The sequence below is a fragment of the Onychomys torridus genome, chromosome 8 (assembly GCF_903995425.1).
Source record: "Onychomys torridus chromosome 8, mOncTor1.1, whole genome shotgun sequence".
Taxonomy (NCBI): domain Eukaryota; kingdom Metazoa; phylum Chordata; class Mammalia; order Rodentia; family Cricetidae; genus Onychomys; species Onychomys torridus.
The window spans coordinates 102,926,767-102,935,778 of NC_050450.1; the positions used below are offsets into that span (position 1 = coordinate 102,926,767).

At 47.4% G+C, this 9,012-nt stretch overlaps 1 protein-coding gene across 2 annotated transcripts in view; it reads left to right on the forward strand.

Annotated features, from left to right (window-relative positions):
- Positions 1–9,012, forward strand: part of Rab37 (RAB37, member RAS oncogene family) — a 66,427-nt gene that overhangs the window by 9,429 nt on the left and 47,986 nt on the right. The gene's annotated exons all lie outside the window — the stretch shown is intronic.

Genomic DNA, 9,012 nt, shown 5'->3' on the forward strand with positions numbered 1-9,012 from the left:
AAGGGAAAAGTTCTCAGCAAGCATCCAAGAAGTTCCTGGAATAAAGATCTATGGCCCAAGCTTGCTAAGCCAGAGTCCAGCATGCTAAAATGAAGTAGGCACCTCTCCCTGAATCCCCAAACATCTGAGCTGAAAAGTTCCAACCAAACTAAAAGATGCCAGGTCCCTGGATCTTCATGATGACAGTTCAGCCCATGCAGAGAAGCTGGGGAGCAATGGAGGCTGAGCCCATGTGAATGAACTCCAGGATCCCATCCTCTAGGCCCTGAATTGGGTCTCTTTCAAACAGCATGGTCCAGCACCACAAACTCACAAGAAACCACAGGGTGGAATCTCTGAGCACCACACCTTATCCACCAGGTCTCCAGCGCTTCCTGCCTGTCTTCCCCATCACCTGCTCTGACCACTCCCTGGCTCAACCACCCCATCAGGTCCACCACTGGCCTGAGCACCATCCTCCATCACCACGCCCTCCCCTGCAGCTCACTGGCAAAAAGAAATACATGTAAGCTGACAGTAAGCCCAGGCTTTTGTCCTGCCTTGGCTTAGCTGACTCTCCGTCCTCGGTCACGCCACTCAGACAGCCCACAACCATTTGCAGAGCACGTCCACATCATCATCTCACTGAGTGGGAGCAGCACAGCCATTATTACAGGCTACAGGAGGAACTCTTGAGGGCAGGACTCCTGCTTGCCAATGAGGAACCAGCTCAGACGGGCAAGAAAATAATCCATCAGCTTTATGCTAGTATTGCGTTCTCTCGTTCTCTCCCTCCCTCCCTCTCTCCTTTCCTCCCTCTCTCTCCCTCCCTCTCTCCCTCTTTCCTCTCCTCTCCCTCTCACCTCCCCCTTCCACTTACCCTTCCCTCTCTCCTCTCCCTCCTTCCTTTTCTTTTCTTTTTTGTTTTGTTTTTCGAGACAGGTTTTCTCTGTGTAACCCTGGCTGTCCTGAAACTCAGTCTGTAGACCAGGCTGGCCTTGAACTCAAGGCTGCACTGCCACTGCCTGACCCTTCCCCATCTCTTGATGCTGTGCTATGGTTTGCTCTGATTGCCATATGATTATCAAAAGCTCCTATATCGTAACTTCACAGCAACTAGATTCAACTGAGACCTGAGCCTCATTGGAGACTGAAATGGTCACATGCTTACCCCTGAACCAATCACCATAGAAGCTGAAACAGAAACAGGTCACATGCCCATCACTGAACCAATCACTGTGGTCAGTAGATAGCATGGCTTAAGCCTGAGTTACGTGCCTCCCTCACGCTCCACCCATCACCCAGCCCCAATGATCAAGAATGGGAGAGGGGATGGGCGGTGGTGGTGCAAGCCTTTAATCCCAGCACTTGGGAGGCAGAGCCAGGTGGATCTCTGTGAGTTCAAGGCCAGCTTGGTCCACAGAGCAAGATCCAGGACAGGCACCCAAACTACAGAGAAACCCTGTCTCAAAAAAATAAAAAATAAAAATAAAGAATGGTAGAGGTGTTTCTGAGTGTGGTAGCATAAGCCTTTAATGCCAGCACTTGATAGAGCAGGCAGATATCTGAGTTCCATACCAGACTAGTATATACAGCAAGCTCCAGGCCAATCAGGGCTGCATAGTGAGACCTTGTCTCAGATAGAGGAAGAAGAAAAGGGAGAAAGGGGGATTTGAGGAAGTGCTAGCAGCCAAGGGTGAGCCATCTCAAAGTAACAGATGCCCCTGCGGTAATCCTGGGTGAGCCTGAGTCTCAATGTTTTGAAATCTGTAATGAGCAGAAACCAAAAGAGAAATGGACTCTACCATTCAGCCCAGCCTGGGCTGTTGGTGTCCCACATGTGGTAACAGTTACAACTGAGTAACAGGGCTCGGATCATTAGTGAGCAGTCTTAGGAATGTGCTGGTCTGACCCCATAAATGGAGCAGCTCAATGGGGAATAGACGTTTCCCTGATGGAAACAGATGGTCCCACTGCCAGGAAAGAGGTTGGTTTGAGGCAGAGGATTAGGACTCAGGAAGTATAGCCAAGGCAGCAATGAAGGGACCAAAGAGGACTTAGGGCCTGAGCAGCCTCCCACCGCAGGGTAGTAAGACCGAAGGCCTGCTAAACAAGGCTGGCTTCCTGGGTGTGTCATCTGTGCAAGCACACAGGAACTTTTATGCAAGGAACCCATTGAGTGTCCTACTTGAACCTGAAAATGCTGTGACTGTTCCTGCAGGCCACATTTTTAAGAAATCCTGACAGGTCTGCATCTGCTTCTTTTCAGTGAGTCTGGGCTGCTTCTGAGGCATATCTCACTCTGTTGGCCTCACACCACTCAAGACATACCTCGAGTAACGGGGAAGCAGTCATCTTCTGCTTTAGGTCAAATGGCACAGGAGTGGCCAGCTTTCCTCCCCTGGTATAACTGTGTCAACAGGAGTGTTTCCTGGCGAGGGACAGGCTAGCTGCGGAATAGGGTCACAGGCAACCAAAAGTGTGGTGTTGAAGGCAGGTGACAAAAGGGGACAGGTTAAACATGGTAAGTGGCTATGACAGGACCAAGGGAGAAGTCAAGGCCTCTCTGTCTGATCCAAGCATGGCAACAGGCCAGCAACATGCTTTATTACTGGCTCGTAGAGGATACAGGGGGCTGTTGGAATAGAGGGAGCCATTATCATTAATATAATCTATGCCACTTGGAAAAGGAAAAAGAAAAGTTTCCCATGGTACTGTTGATTCAAACTAAGTATTTTATGGCCAGGTATGATAGTGCACTGTGTATAATCCCAGCACTCAGGAGGCAGACTCGGGAGAATTACTGCTGCTAGTTCAGGGCCAGCCTGGTCTCTGCAAAGAAAGTTACAGGTTAGCCAGGACTACACAGTGAGACTATGTCCCCAGGAAGTAAATCTATGGGGTTGGAGGAACGACTCAGCTGTAGAGCACAGCAGGATCTTCCAGAGAACCCAGGTTTGATTTTCAACACCCACATCAGGTGGGTCACTACTGCCTGTGAGTTCAGCTCCCGAGGCTAGAACACTGTCTTTGGGTCTCCATGGGCATTTGCACTGGCATACACATACCCACCCACCCCCACACACAAATAAAATTAAAACTAAAATATTTTTTAAAGAAGAGGGGGCAGGGAGGTCTAAAATATCTTACTATTATACAATTAGGAAATGAGATATTTTGAGAGAGGACCCTCATCCACAGAATTCATTATGGTATATTGTTATAATTGTCCTATTTTGTTTATCGTTAACCTCTTACTGTGTCTAATTTATACAGTAGCTGTTGTTATTTGCAACGTTTTATAATATATGGGTAGAAAAACAAAACAAAACTATGATTCCTGTGAAGGCTGCTTTCAGGCAGGCCGTGTCATGGGGGAACCTCTTAGTTTCAGCATCCAGAGCTCCAGAGAGGGAACGGTTCACATTGGATAGAATGTGACATATTCCATTGCTTTGGAAAGCTCAGCCCTCAAGATCCCAACCTCATGCATTCAGTTTCAGCACACTTGATTTTCGTCCTTCCGTGGCGGCCTCTGATTCTGCCTGATGATGAAGCAGCAGAAGCTGGAGCTGCAGCTACGCCTTAGTCAGTATGGCTCTCAGCATACGGGCATTTGGTGCTTGCTGGGGACATCCGCAGGAAAGCGGAATGGACAGGGTGACTTTGAAGGGCTCCTCAGAATTAGACTTCACCCTGACCGCACTGAAAACCATCGTGCTACTGAGGCCAAACCCAGGTTCCCAGCAAGAGGGTTACAGTTTAGAGGGTGATTTCACAGGCTTAGTTGTTTCTCCTAGGACGGGAACAGATGAGGCAGGGGGCGGGGTGCTCTTTACAGCAGAGAGTGAACTAATGATGTGGCTTGTCATTTGTATCTGTGGCTTAGGAAGGGGGTGGTCAGAGGAAGGTGGCTTCAATTTGCGTAAGTATCATTCCACACTTTCCGAATTGTCAAAGCACGGACACTGGAGGAAGGGGGTGCTGGCTCAGAAGCGAGTGAATCCACACTGCTGTGTAACCTCTGCCTCCTGAATTCTGGGGCAATCATTGCTTCCGGTTTTCTTGTTTTGTTTTGTTGTTTGTTTTTGGGGGGGAGGTCTTTTTTAAATGTTCCTATTTATCTCCCTGGTTGATATTGTACTTAGATATTCAATAGCCAAAAGTTGAAGCCTTTTCTTTCCCTTGGTTTTTTAAGACAGAATTTCTTTGAGAGGCCTTTCGCCATGGTTCGGTGCTATCTGCCATTACATGCATCTATGGGGGCTTGGAAGACATTGCCCAGGAAAAAAAGGGAACTCCTTACCCACACTTTTACAGAAAATCAGGCCAGACATCAGATTTCATAGACACCACCTCTGTGGCTTGGTGGAGTCTCCTCCATTTTCCTTCCCCTCTGCTCACGTCTTACAGCAGCTGATGATTAAATACTTCTCTACCTTGACACTGGTTCACAGGTTACTGTCCAGACAGTGGGACATTTCTATAAACGGACACCAGGGCTCTGGGAGCTCCCTCCTTCTGCTTTTGTGACTTATTATTAGTAGCCCAAGGCTGTGTGGCCTCTCAGAATCAATGGCTGACAATCCCTCAGTCATGTGTAAGGACCTTCGCAGAGTAGCAGTGAGTGTGTGGGACATTATGCAAACACAGCAAAAACAGATGCTGGCATAAAAAGTACTACTGTTGTTTCTTGGGAGCCTGTGTGCAGGTCAGAGGACAACCTTGGATGCCATTTCACCAGGCTCCATCCACCTTGTTTCCCATGTTTAATGTGTGTGTGCTGTGTGCATGTTTTTGCATGTGTGTGTGGGTGCACGTGTTTGGATGTGGGTGAATGTGTAGGCAGAAGCCTGAGTCTGGCATTAGGAATCATTCTCAACCATTATTCACCTTGTTCATTAAGGTAGGGTCTCTCAGTCAAATCCAGAGCTCACCAATATGGTTTGTCTATTAGCCAGCTTGCTCTGGGGAGCCCCTGTCTCCACCCTCTGAATGGAAATCAGAAGCTAGCTGCCACATCCACCGAGTAGTAATGTGTGTTTCTGGGGATCCAAACTCTGGTCCTCATTGCATATGCACGAACAAGCTCTTTAACTACTGGGCCATCTCCCCAGCCCATCTACCTTTTTCTTTTGAGACAAGGTCTCTCACTAGCCTGGAACTTGCCAAGTAGGCTAAGGCTGGCTGGCCAGGGAGCCTCAGGGATCAGTCTGCCTGACTCTGCCTCCCCAGCAGAAAGATAGTAAGCACATGCCACTGCACTTGGCTTTCTGAGTGCGTTCTGGGGTTCAAACTCAGGTCCTTGTGGTTACAAGACAAGCACCTAGCTAACTATGCAGCATTCATAGCCCCCTTTATTTTGAGACTTGGAGTGCTAAAAAGTCCTTTTATGAAAACATAGCAATAATCGTTTAATAACAACTTTCTTAACCAACCCCCTCTTACCCAACTTATTAGATCAACCAATGCCCTTCAGTTTCTTGGTAAAAGACTGAATCCATGTGGCATGCTATATGGGGGGGGGGGGTTTCTCTGGGAGGTCCCTGCTTTTGCTGTCCCCACAGAGGCACTTGGTCAGCCAGTCTGCTGTTCTGGGGCCCACATTTATCTACAGCAGTCATCCATGTGAATGATAATGATATCACTGAATGAATCCCTCCACATCCTAATAAATGAAAAAGTATAAACAGAAAAGATGTGGAGGTTGAGAGGACGGCTCAGTGGGTGAAGACATTTGCCACCAAGCCTGAGGACTTCGGTTCAAATGATCCCAGAGCCCACATGGTAAAAGGAGAGAGCAGACTCTCACAGGTTGTTTCTGGATTTACACACACACACACACACACACACACACACACACAGACACACACACACAGACACACATACACACAGACACACACACACAGACACACAGACACACACACACACACACACACACACACACACACACAGACACACACACACACACAGACACTAAGGGCTGGAAATAAAGCCTAGTGGTAGAATGCTTGCCTACCATATGTAAGGCCTCAAGTTCAGTCCCTAGCACATACATACATACATACATACATACATACATACATACATACACACATACATAAAATAAAAATAAAATCCCAAAACACAGTGTCCAGCCAAAGTGGACTTCAGCATAGCTTCAACCCAACATTTATCTTTTTCTTCATTCATTTGAGACAAGGTTTCTCTATGCAGCCCTGGAACTCACTCTATAGACCAGGCTGGCCTGGAACTCACTATGTAGACCAGGTTCTCCTCAAACACACAGAGACACACTTGCCTCAGCCTCCCAAGGTCTGGGATTAAGGGTGAACACCACTATGCTTGGCTTCAAGCCAACATTTATCTGAACTTCACCTTTTTTAACCCCTTCAGATGACTGAAACAGAAGAGTTCTGAAGTCAATATGAAGCACACAAGTCCCCAATGGAAACAATCGAACCCTTCCTAAGTTTCAAAATACTTGTTGTGTGTGTGCGCGCCTGAGCATATGTATGTGCACTTATGCAGGAGTCTACCGAGGTCAGAAGAAGGCATCAAATCCCTGGGAACAGGAGTTACAGGATGTTGTGAACCTTCCTGTGGGTGCTGGGAACTGACCCCAGGTCCTCTGCAAAAGCAGCAAATGTTAATAACCACTGGCTATTTCTTCATTTCCTCCCAGTTTACATCAAGTGGAATCTTTAAATATTAATAATTCAAAAGCCAAAGGAGGAGAACCCCAGCAACTTTGGACAAGGCTATAAATTAGCAGGTGCTCTGCCAGAACTGAGCACTAGAACATCCTGGAGCCAATTCTAACACAATGTGTTTTCCTGGAGCCCATACAAAGATGGTAAATGCCAACCTCACTCAGACCCTGGAGGCACACACCCAAATTCACTGTCCTGCGATGAAGGTGCTGGCCAGCTACCCACACATTCCTGAGCAAAGTTCTTGAGCGGCAGGATGTGCCTAAGACAATACCTCGATACAGATCTGAGCCGCCCATAAGAGCATTTCCCTTTCCAGCCTCTTGTGCATGCTTGCTCGCATCCCATCCCCGTCTCCTACTTCCCCAGCATCCTCCAAACCCTCACTTCAATCTGAACAAATCAAATGGACAGACACGGACTCCAGCCATCACAACCCAATTTGCCAAGAATCTAGATGCTTCTGTCAGTACCACTTCGGGAATTTGCTCTGTCAGCTGTGGAATCAGCTGAACCAGTACGTGTGTCAACCACCTTTAGGGACCTAAAAACAAGTCATCAATTCAGATAGCTGGGATCTGAGATCAGAACATCACAACCAGCAACATGTCTTCCTTACAGATGCCTTTTTCAAAGCCTGTCTAAGGCGATTAGAAGCTACCAGAGTGTAGGCTGGCAAGATAGCTCAGTGGGTAAAGGCACTTTCTGCCAAACCCAACAACTTGAGTTCAAACCCTGGAACCCTTGTAGAGGTGGGAAAAGACAAATGACTCCACAAAATTGTCTTCTGACCTGAATTCACACTGGTGCCATGACACATGTATGATCCCTCCATACAATAATGCACAAAAAAATGGGGACTTAAGACTGTATTATTTTTAACTATTTGCTTATGTGTGTGTGAGGGAATCTGTGCACATGAGCATAGTGCCCGAGGGAACCAGAAGAGTGTATCTAGAGTTGCAGGTAATTGAGAGCAGCTTGACAAGGGTCCTGGGGACCAAACTTGGGACCTCTAAGAGAACAGGACACGCTCTTAACCTTGGAGCCAACTCTACAGCCCCCAGCAACTTACCATGTTTTAAAAAAAGAAAGGGAGGAAAGCAGTCCTAACAAACTATAAAATTATTAAATCACTATAGATGTGTGTGTGTGTGTGTGTGTGTGTGTGTGTGTGTGTGTGTGTGTATGCGCGCGCACGCGTGCAGTTTTGGGGAGAGGGTAACTTGATCACATAGTTCTGAGTCATGAACTTTGCAAATGTTAACGATGTGTTGTCATGTCAAAAAGAAAGCCAGGCAATCAGAAACTCTCATTTTCAGCCCACAGCCATTGTCCAGATAGAAGGGGATGCTGTTAGATTCTTCCACTCAAGCCAAACTGAGCAAAATCCTAGCCTTCCCTGCCTTCCGCGGTTTGAGTCTTGTTGTTATATTCTTTTAGACAAGGCCTCACTGTGTAGCTCAGGCTGGCCTATAACTCACAGAGACTGAGCTGCCAGGGCCTCCGAGTGCTGGAGTTGAAGGAGCGGACCACCACATCGGGCCTTGTTCCTCATTTGCATCAGAAGTCTCCTAGCAATATCACTCACGAGGATCTGTGATCGTGTAACAACAAAAACGATGAATTCCTTGCTAAGCAGCATGGACATGTATCTATATGCTCTGTTTAGGGCAGGCTGCTTAAAATAAACCCCAAAATAGAAGCACTGTGTGCACAATAGCTAAGGAGGCACAGCAATGTCCTGACTTGGGGCTTGGAGATAGAATTGCGACTCTCTCTCATTTTGTTCAGCTCTGAACCATTCCATTTAAAGATCTGTATGTAGACTCTTCTTGCTCCACAGATCTCAAAACAACCTGGGTCAAAACAGTCCAAATGATCAACTCAAGAACAGTCAAGTCAGAAGCTAGAGAGATGGCTCAGTAGTTAGAAGTACTGGCTGCTCTTCCAGAGGACCAGGGTTCATTTCCCAGCACCTACATGGAGGCTCATAACCACTCCTCACCTTGCACCTGTGGCCAGACAGAACATCCTGATGTGGTGCATGCAGCAGAGAAAAGTGACTCACTTCATGGGGGCCAGGAAACAGAAAGAGAGGAGAGGCCAGGGTTCCCACATCCCCTTCAAGAGTAGGCTCCCAGTGGTGTCACTTCCTCCCACTAAGCCCTGCCCTCTAAAGGTTACACTGACTCCCAGTAGTACCACAGGCTAGAGACATTTCAGATCCAAACTGCAGCATCTGGTAAGGAAGGAGTAGAGGTTGGTGTGGGGTGGCTAGAGCAGAATGAAGGTGTAGACAGAGAGGGGATTCACGAGA